The sequence below is a fragment of the Ischnura elegans genome, chromosome 13, assembly GCF_921293095.1.
Source record: "Ischnura elegans chromosome 13, ioIscEleg1.1, whole genome shotgun sequence".
Classification (NCBI taxonomy): domain Eukaryota; kingdom Metazoa; phylum Arthropoda; class Insecta; order Odonata; family Coenagrionidae; genus Ischnura; species Ischnura elegans.
This window is the reverse complement of record NC_060258.1, coordinates 17,172,523-17,187,178: the sequence shown is the minus strand read 5'-3', so window position 1 is coordinate 17,187,178 and position 14,656 is coordinate 17,172,523. Positions and strand designations below refer to the sequence as shown.

The 14,656-nt window shown below is 37.1% G+C and overlaps 1 protein-coding gene across 7 annotated transcripts in view; it reads right to left on the bottom strand.

Moving 5' to 3' along the window:
- Nucleotides 1-10,572, bottom strand: part of LOC124170323 — a 137,484-nt gene extending 126,912 nt beyond the window's left edge. For 4 of the 7 annotated variants that reach the window (XM_046549031.1, XM_046549039.1, XM_046549043.1 and 1 more), the window contains exons 1-4: nt 10,351-10,572; nt 9,327-9,436; nt 9,168-9,259; nt 6,977-7,030 (exon numbers count right to left, since the gene is read on the bottom strand). The gene's annotated coding sequence lies outside the window, so the exon portion shown is untranslated. The remainder of the gene's footprint in view (nt 1-6,976; nt 7,031-9,167; nt 9,260-9,326; nt 9,437-10,350) is intronic. The other 3 variants (XM_046549033.1, XM_046549036.1, XM_046549032.1) reach the window with 3 other exon arrangements.
- Nucleotides 10,573-14,656: the final 4,084 nt, after the last annotated feature.

The window sequence follows — 14,656 nt, the reverse complement described above, 5'->3', positions numbered from 1 at the left end:
TTCTATACAAGGGTGCCAAATTACAAAAAATATTGGGGGGGCCCAAACCAGGGACCTTGCCCCGGTAAATTTTATAAGCAGTGAATTTTAAGTTTTTAAGCATTTTAGAAGAGTCATATGATCAACATTAGAACCCTGATCACTCGAATCTCGATATCTGGACACTTCTGGGAAAATCGGCAAGCCTTACACATTTTTTCCTCACATCTGTAACGAATTTTTGGGGGGGCTCGGGCCCCCTCAGGCCCCATGGAGTCGGCGCCACTGATTCCATATGGAATCCACATGGAAAATTGTCATGGAATCCATGAATAATCCATGGAAAATTTCCACATGGAATCCACATGGAAAATTGCCATGGAATCCATGTATAATCCATGGAAAATTTCCAAATTGAATCCACATGGAAAAGTGTTATGGAATCCACGTGTAATCAATTATTACTAGCTCAAATATAATTCTTTATTCTGCCCATTGGATAATTCATTTTGAAATAATTTTCAATGAAACTTGTGAACAATTAACCATCCAGTAGACAAAACCAAGTAGAATTTAATTTAGTTCACCAATCTAAACTAAAAAATGTTCACAGATATTAATGTATAAGAACCCAGACAGCACACACAGTGGAATCTACATGGATTCTAACTGTAATCCATGGAAATTCCATGATGGAAATACCCTGGATCCATATGGATTCCATATGGAATTTCCATGGATTTTATTGGCAAATGTCCTCTAAATCCCATGGATTCTATACAAGGGTGCCAAATTACAAAAAATATTGGGGGGGCCCAAACCAGGGACCTTGCCCCGGTAAATTTTATAAGCAGTGAATTTTAAGTTTTTAAGCATTTTAGAAGAGTCATATGATCAACATTAGAACCCTGATCACTCGAATCTCGATATCTGGACACTTCTGGGAAAATCGGCAAGCCTTACACATTTTTTCCTCACATCTGTAACGAATTTTTGGGGGGGCTCGGGCCCCCTCAGGCCCCATGGAGTCGGCGCCACTGATTCCATATGGAATCCACATGGAAAATTGTCATGGAATCCATGAATAATCCATGGAAAATTTCCACATGGAATCCACATGGAAAATTGCCATGGAATCCATGTATAATCCATGGAAAATTTCCAAATTGAATCCACATGGAAAATTGCCATGGAATCCACGTGTAATCAATTATTACTAGCTCAAATATAATTCTTTATTCTGCCCATTGGATAATTCATTTTGAAATAATTTTCAATGAAACTTGTGAACAATTAACCATCCAGTAGACAAAACCAAGTAGAATTTAATTTAGTTCACCAATCTAAACTAAAAAATGTTCACAGATATTAATGTATAAGAACCCAGACAGCACACACAGTGGAATCTACATGGATTCTAACTGTAATCCATGGAAATTCCATGATGGAAATACCCTGGATCCATATGGATTCCATATGGAATTTCCATGGATTTTATTGGCAAATGTCCTCTAAATCCCATGGATTCTATACAAGGGTGCCAAATTACAAAAAATATTGGGGGGGCCCAAACCAGGGACCTTGCCCCGGTAAATTTTATAAGCAGTGAATTTTAAGTTTTTAAGCATTTTAGAAGAGTCATATGATCAACATTAGAACCCTGATCACTCGAATCTCGATATCTGGACACTTCTGGGAAAATCGGCAAGCCTTACACATTTTTTCCTCACATCTGTAACGAATTTTTGGGGGGGCTCGGGCCCCCTCAGGCCCCATGGAGTCGGCGCCACTGATTCCATATGGAATCCACATGGAAAATTGTCATGGAATCCATGAATAATCCATGGAAAATTTCCACATGGAATCCACATGGAAAATTGCCATGGAATCCATGTATAATCCATGGAAAATTTCCAAATTGAATCCACATGGAAAATTGCCATGGAATCCACGTGTAATCAATTATTACTAGCTCAAATATAATTCTTTATTCTGCCCATTGGATAATTCATTTTGAAATAATTTTCAATGAAACTTGTGAACAATTAACCATCCAGTAGACATAACCAAGTAGAATTTAATTTAGTTCACCAATCTAAACTAAAACTTTTTCACAGATATTAATGCACAAGAAATTTTAATGTTTACCCATATCATCCAACCTCTATTGTTTTTTTAGGGTAGGTTTGGCCTTGCACCAAGCTATATGTAGCTCATTTTCATAATGAAATTCTTACCAGGTACAGCATGTATTAGCTGCGCATTAGAACATAACAAGTTTGACACTAGCTTTAATTGATCCAGATCTATTGAAAATTGCTTTTGTAACTAGTGTATTATAAAACCTCACCCTCCACCTCAATGTGCTACAGTGGTATTTGCACAGTTATAAACTATAAGATTAGTTGCCACCACAACGAAATCACTCTTTAACATTTTATTCCTGCATGAATGATATTTCCAAGTATCCTCCACCAGCTGATTTGAGTGCTGAAATTTTACCTCTCCCAATCATATACTCTTCCTTATAATGACAATCAACCCTGTAAACACAAATAGCTGCAGCAGCGCTGCACAGGGGTTTCACAGCTGCAAGTTCGTTTCCGTTTCAATGAAGCGCGGTAACAGCGCTTGTGCAGCGCTCTTTCGCAGCACGCTGGCGAAACATGCAATTGCAGCGCATCAACAGCGCATGCCCAAAGCATGCCTGCAGCACGCTGCTGGAACGCTGCAAATGCGAGTTTGTGCAACAATCCTCCGCTACGCGATACGCGATTGTTTACCAGGGTGCTTGGGAAGTTTGCTGAGGCTATGGCGGCCAACGTCGTGGAACTGTTGATCGTCCTTGGGGATTCTAATTAGTTAAGAATTTATCATCTTCTTTTAAAATGTATAATTTTAGTTACTTTAAATTCAATGCTCCTTGAAATTAGGTAGAATTGGCATTCTTTCATGGTGAATATAAACACATTTTAAGAGTGAGTGTTTTTGTTTACATACGTGGTCGTAGTTATGTTTGGAACCATTGGAAATAAGCTTTAAAATAATAATCATATAGGTTTCCATTAATAGTGAAATAGGAAATTTGTAACGCATATCTCAGGAAAAGTTCACAGCTGAAAAGTTTCTAGTTAGCCAACCTTTTTAGTAAAATACTAAAAAGATTGTCTAACGAGATGGGCTGACGCGGGAGTGAAAAAATCATTAAAGCGACAGAGAGAATGCCCTGCTAAAATGGAAGATGTCAATACTGATTTATCCAGTAATTATCTCGTGTTACTAATTAAAAAATATAAGTTGTTTAAAGTTTAAGTAAGCCTTCAAGAATGCATTGACGAATTTTAAAATGAAAACGCTGGTAGAGGAGTAACGGGATAACTCAAAAGCATTTTGGTCTGGTGTTAGGGAAGTACGAGCAATGTAAAATATTTTCCGTTTGATCGCTAAAATACGATGATGGATAAGTATTAGCAAACAGTTTCGTGAAAGTCAATTTATTGAATTCCTACTTCAAGAGTGTGTTCACTGAACCTTCTGAGAACAAATTAGAAAATATTGACAATGTTTTTGCAAGTTCTAGCTTCAGGGTAGATTGCCTTCATGAGTGTTTGGCAAGTTTAGCCTTTATATAAATGAGAGAGTGTAATTTTCTGGCGCATGTAACATTGTTGTGACCGTGTGGTGTGCATGTGGGAATCCTCTTGCGTGCTTATGATTCATCATGATAAATATTATAATTATTGCAAAGCTATTCTTGGTATAGTTTTTACTCTTGTCATTTATTCCTTCCCTCCTTTCACAATTGATCTCCCATTGATTGCGTCTTTTGTATCAGTAGATGCTTTATGTGTGTTCTTTGGTATTTCCTCAGATGCTGATAAGAAGCCTACGCTGGTTCATGTTGGTTTTGGTAAAATAAATAAAAAGATAGGAGAGTGGTACCAGCAATTGCACCAGGATAAGGAGATCTGTTTTTGACAGCGATTGTGTATACTGTTGCATTATTATGAATATATGCTTTTATTTTTCATTGAATTGCTCTTGCTTCATCTGATGTGTCTAGCATAGTTACTTTAAACGACCACTGTTTATTCTCAAATTTTCAGTTTTGTATTTCGAAGAAAGAGCATAAAAACTTCCACTGCTATTATATGCCATGCAATTCTGCCCTTGGGTACTGTCATTTTGTTCTGTAACTAGGAATTGTGGTGCATTCTCATTCTATATTGAGTACTATGTTTGTTGCCTTTGCTTTTGATGATTTTTCGTTGCATTGCTTCTGCTGACATATCATGCATTAATTACTTAACATGAATTTTGTTTATTCTCTAATTTTCAAATTTATATTCTGAGGAGAGGGCAGAGAAACTTCCACTGCCATTAATTGCTATTAAAATCTGGCCTTGCATACTGTCTCTTTGTTCTGTAACTTTTTGGGATGCAAATTAAAAGATGCACTGAAAATAAATTTTTTTAAGCATATTTTGAATTTTTGCGATTTTATTCTTCTACCATAAACTCATTCTGCTGTAAGGATAATGCTATATAGCGAATGGTGAGTAAGTATCTGTGTTTAAGGTATGCTGATTGATTGATTGTTTAAGGTATGCTGACTGGTATGCTGAAGGATTGTTGTACGCTTTGTATGGAGTGGTTACCAGTTCTTAATTTTGCATTCTTTTTTTGATTCGAGATTTGAGAACTAGTGCTGTTTTGGCTGAGTGAAGTACTGATGTGAGCCTAGAGTGAAAGTCTATGGAAATTTTACTTTCTAGGTTATGACCGTCATAGAATTCTACCCTGTGTGCCAAACTTCTTGTCAAGGTAATTTCGTTTTGGTTTACTACCCTGTGGCCATAGTTATGCAGGTTATTCCGGACCTTTTCATTGATGGTATGCTTTCAGTGTAAATCCCCAAAAGCAATTCCATCATTCATGTGCAGGTCTGAATTATCATCGCTGCTATGCTCGTAGATATGTCTACTTGTCCGGGCACTAGTCAGCCTGGCAGGTGAATGAAGAAATGGCTATTGGGCATAAGCTATGAAGGAGTACTGAAATAAATTATTAGGTCTTGATTGAACTGCGTAATTCAATCAAGACCTAATAATTTATTTCAGTACTCTTTCAGAGCATATGCCCAATAGCTATTTCTTCATTCACCTGCCAGGCTGACGAGTGCCCGGACAAGTAGACATATCTACGAGCATAGCAGCGACGATAATTCAGACCTGCACATGAATGATGGAATTGCTTTTAGGGATAGGCCACCGGGTATTAATTGGCAAGGATAAGCTTGATTCAATACGCAATTAAAGCGAAATTCGGGCGCCGCAGCACCGCTGGTGTAGCGCTGCAAGACGGTTGTTGCAGCGCTGCCGCAGCAACTGAACGGCGCTGCTGCAGCTGTTCAGCAGCGCTCGTGATGCTCCTCCGTTACGCTGCCGCAGCTGTTCTGCAGCGCTACAGTGGCGCTCTAGCAGCGCGTGTGGCATTCAAAAAACGGAAATTTGAAGGCTGCTGTCGCTCGTCAGCAGCGCGTGGGCACCGTCTGCAGCGCTACGGTGCAGCGCTGCTGCAGCGCTTCAGCAGCTATTTGTGTTTACAGGGAACCTTTCCTCCATGTCCCAAAAACAATTATTCTCCCCAATTACTCCTGCCAACAGAACTTGGCATATGTGTCCACTTTCACCATCTCCAACCCAATGAATTAAATTATAAATAAATAAAATTAAAAGAAAAAGGCCAGATTGGCGCCCATACGATGCCACTCCACGTGATGTCACAGGGACCTAGTTTCTATACGAGTGGATAGGAGTTTTACATCGTCTGAGATTACTAATGCATGCATGAGGCACAGAGCTCAGGGAAACATTTCTTAATAATCACCAATTAAAATGGCCAAAGGTTGGAAAGTTTTCTTCGTTTGATAAGGTATTAATAATCCTTATTTAAGCCTAGTGCTACCTGCTAGCAGCCTCCATCTCAGCAGTGCACATACCCTCGCCCCAAGGTCACCTCACACGGCGGCGGAAGCGGGAACATGTATGACATCACATGGGCTTTTCCCAGCATCCATACTTAGCTGTTGCGTTTACGTGCGCTTGAAAATTTTCACTTTTCATTTAATCGCGAAAAATAGATATCGTCATTTAAAAACCTAAAAGCATGAAATGCATGCTTAAGGAGTAATAATCTTTCGATTTGGGCAATTCAAAAAATAATAGGAATTAAATAATAAAAATAATAAAAACAAGTGGGTGAGGAGACGAGAGCTTAAGAAGGTGGCGGTGAGCCCCGTCAGCGGTGGCGTTAACCCCGCCCTCCCCTGGCTGGTCAGATCCTCACAGGAAAAACCCTCCTCCCAAAACAAGGCTGCCCCTTTCCCCCACCCCCTCTCCCTGTTTCAGTCCGTGTTTAACCCTCACCTCCGATCTTTCAACCAGTCCTTTTCCTTTCCAATAGATGTCCTCACAGTCACTTGTGTACTTTGTGTATGAATGCATGATGCATACAAGATCAGTCACCTGACGATGTAACCAAGTTACGAAACCCGGGTCGTGCGTATAATTAAATAACAGTGAACCTTACGAAGTTTTATTTCCTAACTTCCAATATGGAGAGGTTTCACAAAGTAAAGCCTGAAGTTATTAATTATATTTTGGAAACCACCCTATCCTCTCCGAAGTTCCTGCAACATATGGAAAGAGAGCGTGTGCCTTTTGCTAGTCTTCACTTGCAGTATCCAAGGCCACATCTCGTTTCCCTTCTTCCTTACGCATGATTTTCCAAATCAGTTCCCGTTCGTAGCCATTCCCTTGGAGTGCGTTAAGGATGTGTTGTTTTCCTCTTGCGAGCCTATCAGCATCCGAGATGGAATATGCCCCATTGCCTGTCATAAGTCCCGAATAAAAAGTCGATGCGGAATTAACCAAGAACTAATCATCAATTGCCATATTTTCATGGGCCCTGAGTAATTACTATAAACAAGACTTACCCTCCACATAATTAGCTCCTGTAGGATACTTTCATAGATGCTTGATATATCACCCTGTGAAAATTAAAAACCATCAAGACAAATCAATTGCCTTTTGTGAGAAAGAGAGCGTTTCACAATTCTATACACACTAAGGAGTTTAGTTCGTAAATTGAAGGTAATGCCATCTTTTAAAAATATTTTCAGCACTCAGAGAACCTTCTTCCATTTATGTAATACCACACACAATTATACCTACCTGTACCACTCTCTGCATGAAATGATTTCCAAATTACATTCAATTAATGGTGAGAATTGCCATTAAATGGGAAAACGCAGTTTAAAAATTCATAGCAACATGTCCAACTGATATGCAACACACAGTTTAGCCAGATACATATATCATAAAGTTTTTAAAAATTACATGGATCACATTGGCAGTCTGAAGCATTACTAAAGAAAGATGAAAAAATTTAGAATGGAAAAACAGAAATGTTACACAGAAAAGTTACAAGAGAATAAGGAGCAAAATAATGTTGTAAAGCAATGAAGGCTGGAGATGTGCGAATGAAAAAGTATTTGTTAAGATCTACGAAACAATCCTGTGCACAGTAAAATAAGAGGCTGCCTTAAGTATAATGAGGAACAACTTTAAGGAAAGACACGTAAGATGTTTATACCCTGTGGGAAAAGAATGGAGAACTAATGATAGAAAATTAAGAAAAAGTGAAGAAGCTGAAGGAATATCTGGTGGAATTGTACATTGGATATACACAAAAACACAAAAAGTGTCAACAACAAAAGGGAAGTGGATAAAGATAACACAGGAGCCCCAATTTTAATATGAATTAGAATTTGATGAGGCAGTAAGAGACCTGTAGATGATTTACGCAACTGGAATTGACAATATTCCAGCAGAGCTAAATAAAAATGCAGGAGAAAAGACGTTGAACCAGCTGTAGAAAGCCACACGTGCAATGTGAGATGCGAAAGGACTTGGAGAGAAATATTATAATCCCAATTTGCTAGAGAAAAAAGGGCTGAGAACTGTGAACATTTTAAAACCATGAGCCTGATAACGTGTGTGTCAAAGATATTGACAAGAATCATCTGCAGAAGAATAGAACAAATAACAGTCGAGTACCCGGATGAGGAGAAATTCAGGTCTGAATCTGATCTTCCACGCATGTGCATTAGGCCTCAAAGAAAATGAAACAAATACGGAATACGTGAACACAGACTAATTGCTTTGAGGAAATTGAATGTGGGTACCACGACCATGCTTGATCCAACAAACCACACTTTTGTTCTCAGAATTTAATTATATAATTTCAATTAGATGCTCCAAATACCATCATAAAATAAGCACAATTCCGATTAAAAATAGTTAATTTCTTTCCACAATAAACATGATATTGATGGGCCTGGTTACACAATACATTATCACAAATAATATTCTGTCAACACATATGAATGTAAGATTGAACATGGAGATGTGTAGGTTCACCACAAAACTTTTAAAAATGTACAAATAGAAATACAGAACCCTTTCGAAGTTGGTTAGTGGGTTTCCACATGTTTGGTCATGACAAAATCATTTGTGTGTTCACAAATCAGTAAGAAGATAGTTTGCTGAATTATGATGCGTACACAATCCTTTTCAATCAATTTTGGGCTTTTTTGGCAGGCCCCTAATGAACTTTTTCACAGCTGAGATCTAGTAAACATGGTATTATTGATCCTAACAGAAAGATTTACCATAAAATTACATTTCCAATTTTAATAATTTATACATTTTCATACCCCAATAGAGAACTGCCTGCACGGCCAAAGGTTCCATTCCAGGCCCAAGGAATATTTTTAGTAATTTTTATTACCTTTCACAATGAATGCGAGCACACAAAGAAGATAAAAATTTCCCAAATCACAACACTTGAATGAAAAAAGCAAGGGCATTCTCAATGCAAGCCGGAACATGAAATTCCCTCCTGATACGCTTTAACATACAAAAGCAGTGAACACTTAAAGGCATTATTTTTAATGCTTTTATTGAACAATCGAAATTAATGAAGATGAAACTACCTTCAGCAGCTTCAGGCACATAAACCTGAGCATGCAAAGTTGTGTTCCTAAGAGCAAATATAGGTTGCAATGTCATGGGTTCAATTGAATATACCCTTACGAATAGAAAAAGCAGAATTATAATACTGACCTTAAAGCCACACCGACTAGACTGACCGACTAGAATATACTGTGAGGATTGGAGAAAACTGGAGGCTAGACAGACACTCGTATGTCTACAAACTGCAATGGAAAAATGCACTAATAGAAAATGTGCACTCAATGGGATGATCAGGTAAAAATAAATTACCTGCAAAAATCTGTTATCCAAGTTAAAGAAAGGTAAGGGCTTCAAGATATATACACTTTCAGTTAATATCTGTATTTTCCTGACCCAGGAGACAGCTGCAAAGCTGGGAACTGCGGAAAACAACAACAAGAAATATACTTGGACTTGTATTTTCCCGAAAAAAAAAAAAACAATTGTAATAACGAAATGCTTCGCTGTCAAACATTTACAGTCGGCCTGATTTACATAAATTAAGAAATACAATAATGAACGAAGAAATACAGGCATCTGATATTCCCCGTATTTTTACGAATGGCTACCAAAAAAGCCAGAGGTAAACCGCAAAGTGCGAAATATCCACAGGGGAAATTAATTTGACCAATTAATTCGGAAATTAATTTGGCCAGGTCCTCGGGAAGGCAAATGGCTCCTAGCCTCAACAAATATAGCGCCGATTAAACATACGATTTTGAAGAAATACAATCGCATTAAACGGCAAGCATTTCTACAAGATAGACAGCTCTTAATCAAAACCGATACCCAACTACATATAACAAGACCAAGCAGCTCCAGTTCTGAGATTCAGCCATAAACTCGAGAAATCACTTTAACAATGATAACTTTAATAACGAATGGCTACTTGTATTGTGTTTCGACGAGGACAAAAATGTCACAGAAAGCATTGTTCACAATTAACTATATGAAACCCACGAATCAATTGATCAACGCCGAACGATTTTTACAGTATGTGCCTCATACGATGGTACACGTGAATCATGATGAGGCACAAAGTCAAACGGTATATTTCACATAACAGGCTGTTTTACATAGTCGATAATAGTAAAATCATATTACCACACATCAGTTAAAATCATGAATGAACCAAAAATTAACTGTTAGCCTCAGCGATTGCCCTAATGCCGTAACATAAATTAAAAGAGGCTCAAAAGAAATTCTGGCAATAATAAAAACTATACATGTATTGCTCAGCATAATATCTCCTCATTTAAAGGCTAACATGTAATTATATCACAGCTCAACTCACCACGATCCAGGAGGCTAGGAGTTGAGTCACAAGCTCAAGCTTGGAATTTCAGGAACTCGGAAATCCAGGCAACGCTAAGCATTGTATATTAATTAATTTCCTATCTAAACTTACATCCGACCTATATACAGTGAAATTATATTAATTAGGGCGACAAATTTTAAAATGATTTTCACCCACGCGAAGACACGGCCACGATCGTCATTTGTCAACAAACTTAACGGGCGGGACTAGGTAGAATTGATAAATCGAGCGGGACTCCCTTTGACTCATGAAGTTTCCAATATGCTCCGGAAGGTGGCTACACTGCCGTCATTACCACACCAGTCCTATACGGACCTTGTACCACCGATCTATGATCCCAAGCATGCTTCCAATTTTTGAACTTTCTTTGGGCATTTTCTGAGAAAAAATACGCACTAGGTCGATAAAAAGTAAATTGAAATGTTTAACAGTATTATGAGCCAAAAGTTGGTGATATTCATTTATGCTCTGCCGCAATCCCAAACCGAGTAGGAAAACTCCATCCGCGGGTTTTACTCCGATGTCGTAGCCATTGCTTTACGTAATTATCGGTTACATGTATATTGCATACTCAAAACGTTTTACCATGGATTTAAAATTACGTTTCCCAGCCACTGCAAGGGTGTCCTTGTGATGTTCAATGGTCTACCTATCGTGGATTTCCAAAAGTCCTATTGAAAGACTTGCAAATAAGGATGCTGGAGACTTTTTTTTATAGCTTTTTGGGATAACTAAACGAAGAAATTTTCCAGTATAGCCAGAGTCTAAGCAATTAGTCATCCAACTCTCTGGGTTTTGGGGTAAGCCAATAAAAGATTCACTTCAGCGCCATGGCCTGCGATTCACTATGAATGATCAGAAACATGCCCAGTTTATCCATTAGTAAAAAACATCAACATTAGGGCCAATCAATTAACAAAATATATCGCTGCTCGGTAACAGTTATTAATTATTATGCATTAAATGTATCAAGTATGTTACTTTTGGAGTTAAAAAGTAATAATTTTAGTAATTTTAATAAGCACTCCGCACCTCTTTCTGTTTTGAATACATTTCTCATTGTTTATTTATTCATTCGTATGTGTGACATCACGACTGATATCCTAACTGTTGAGGCAGCAACCCAGACAGCACACATAGTGGAATCCACATGGATTCTAACTGTAATCCATGGAAATACCCTGGATCCATATGGAATTTACATGGATTTTATTGGCAAATGTCCTCTAAATTCCATGGATTCCATATAGAATCCACATGGAAAATTGTCATGGAATCCATGAATAATCCATCATGGAATCCACGTGTAATCAATTATTACTAGCTCAAATATAATTCTTGGTTCTGCCCATTGGATAATTCATTTTGAAATAATTTTCAATGAAACTTGTGAACAATTAACCATCCAGTAGACAAAACCAAGTAGAATTTAATTTAGTTCACCAATCTAAACTAAAAAATTTTCACAGATATTAATGTATAAGAAGTTTTAATGTTTACCCATATCATCCAACCTCCCATGTTTTTTAGGGTAGGTTTGGCCTTGCACCAAGCTATATGTAGCTCCTTTTCATAATGAAATTCTTACCAGGTACAGCATGTATTAGCTGCGAATTAGAACATACAAGTTTGACACTAGCTTTTATTGATCCAGATCTAATGAAAATTGCTTTTGTAACTAAAGTGGACTATTAAACCTCACCCTCCACCTCAATGTCCTACAGTGGTATTTGCACAATTAATAAACTATCAGATTAGTTGCCACCACAAAGAAATCACTGTTTAACATTTTATTCCTTCATGAATGATATTTCCAAGTACCCTCCACCAGCTGATGTGATTGTGCTGAAATTTTACCTCTCCCTATCATATACTCTTCCTTATAATAACAACCAACCTTTTCTCCATGTCCCAACAACAATTATTCTCCCCAATCACTCATGCCAACAGAACTTTGGCATGTGTCGACTTTCACCATCTCCAGCCCAATGAATTAAATTATCATTCTACTTCAACACGTGCTACGATGGCAAAACAGCAAAAATATCTAGAATATAAATGTTGGAGGATGATTCCAGCCTAAATTTAAAAATTTTACTTGTACAGTAAAACAAGACTTATGGAAAACCATTCAAATTCAGATGCCACAAAAGAAATCCTACCAAAGGAGGTTTATACAAGTTATCTTTGAATGAAATTCTTCTGTGAATAGAAGGTTTAATGAAGAAAAAAGGCAAGGTTTAGTATAAAAAACCATTACATTTATTCAATATACATATGATACACAATCAATATGTATTACGGATTCCACTCAAACTAAATCATAAAATTTACAGTTTTTCCAGGTTTTCATGGGGTAAATGTTGACAAATGCAGTCTGCTCCAAAGGAATATTGAAAACTGACTCAATGGAAATTTTACAAATGCGACAGACATCGTGAATGCAAATGCAGCAATGAAAGTGCTATCTCTTATGACGCCATGGCTGCTATTCTGGATGGAATAGCATTATGCTATTCTCCGATATTGCAACCGATGTTGCTATAATATAGCGTATTGCAACGCCTATGCTATTTGGTATTCAGAACGGTTGCAATTCGTGTTTTTACTACACCGGAAGACGTAATTCTCAGAATAGCATAGGCCCGTAGCAATTCACTATTCTGAACGGCGAATTGCAACCGGTAGGCTTGCTATAATATTACGCGGTCTTCGAGGCCGACCTATTCGGTATTGCAACCCAGAAAACGTGCGCATTGCGATGTCGAATTGTTTTTCTGAGGTTAAAGTAACATAATCAAGTATTGAAAAATGGAATAATAGCCAAAAATAAAATGATATCAGCTTTATTTTAATTAAATAATAGAAGCATAAGTGATGAATATTTAACTATTTAAGTGAATTGGTTAGAAATTAACATTCGAGCTTAATATATGAAGCACAAGCTTGCTTCATCGAGAATTACTACGATTAGACCAAATTTTCCGTGTTTTATTCATATTTACAACTCATAATTTTATTTCATCACTTGACTTGCTACTAAAAATATCCTCAATATAGGCTATGAGGTCGATTCTTGAAAATTTTCAAGCTTGTGTTAACACACTAACTCGCCAAATATAATAACAGTTATAGCTTTCAATGAAAACCATATATTACCATAATAATACCATATACTTTGATCAGCCGTTCATTTCCTCAATTGGACAGTATATACAAATACATGCAACGAGTCGAAATTGTTTTCCCCACTATTCGCTACCTTCTACAATTAAAACTTAAAATTTACTAAATTATAACGGGAAGTCGATTTGAAATACTTGCTTGAAAACAAAGGATTTCTCCGAACACCAATAAAGTTTCCGAACAAATATGATTCACCACAAACGTTTAATGGAATATTCATGTACATCATAAACGCAATATATATCATGTGGAATTCAATACAAATTGTTTCCTCTATAGCCAAGCAAGTTATTCACACAATTAATTTTCAGTATATCGGCACAGTTCAGGGTCTATAAAAAATTTCAATGAGCACATTAAAATCAGCTGATACGAAAACAATGATAACTGACACAACAGCACTTTCCACACGATTCACTATTGCTAGATTCACTTTTTCACAGCTGTTCCATCATCCTCAAATTCACCATCACCTCCCTCTGCTTTTTTCCAAATCTGCAGCTGAAATATCGATACTATTCCATCGTAATACATGAAAGCACAGCTGTGACGTTGCCACCTACTTCAGTTCCTAAACAGAGATTGAATACTGAAATTAGGGAGTCATATAATATAAAGTTGGTATTAAAAACGAAAGCTTCTAGTCCATGCAATAAAGCTATATCGTCACGATCAAAGCAATAAAAGTTGGTACATATTTATTTTGACATGCAACGAACAGACAGACTTCGAAGCCTAAGACAATTACGAAGAAAATCCAACATATTTAGCTTTCAATGATTATTTCGCATAACATATATCTCACGATAAAGGACCGATCGGATATAGGTAAATGATTCAATATATATGCCCGATAAATCATCATTATAACAGTAAAATTATGACCTAACCCACCTGTCTGAAGCCATTGTGATATCAAAACAACAACAATCAGCTGATTTCATAAACAATATTTTCAAAGCGTATTATATAAATCCACGGTTTAATATAATTTTTAAATGCAAATGAAGCAATTATTTTTAATTGCAAGTCAATATTCCATAAAATACAGAAAAATATATAAAATATCTTCTCCCTCATTGGTTGCGCAAACTGT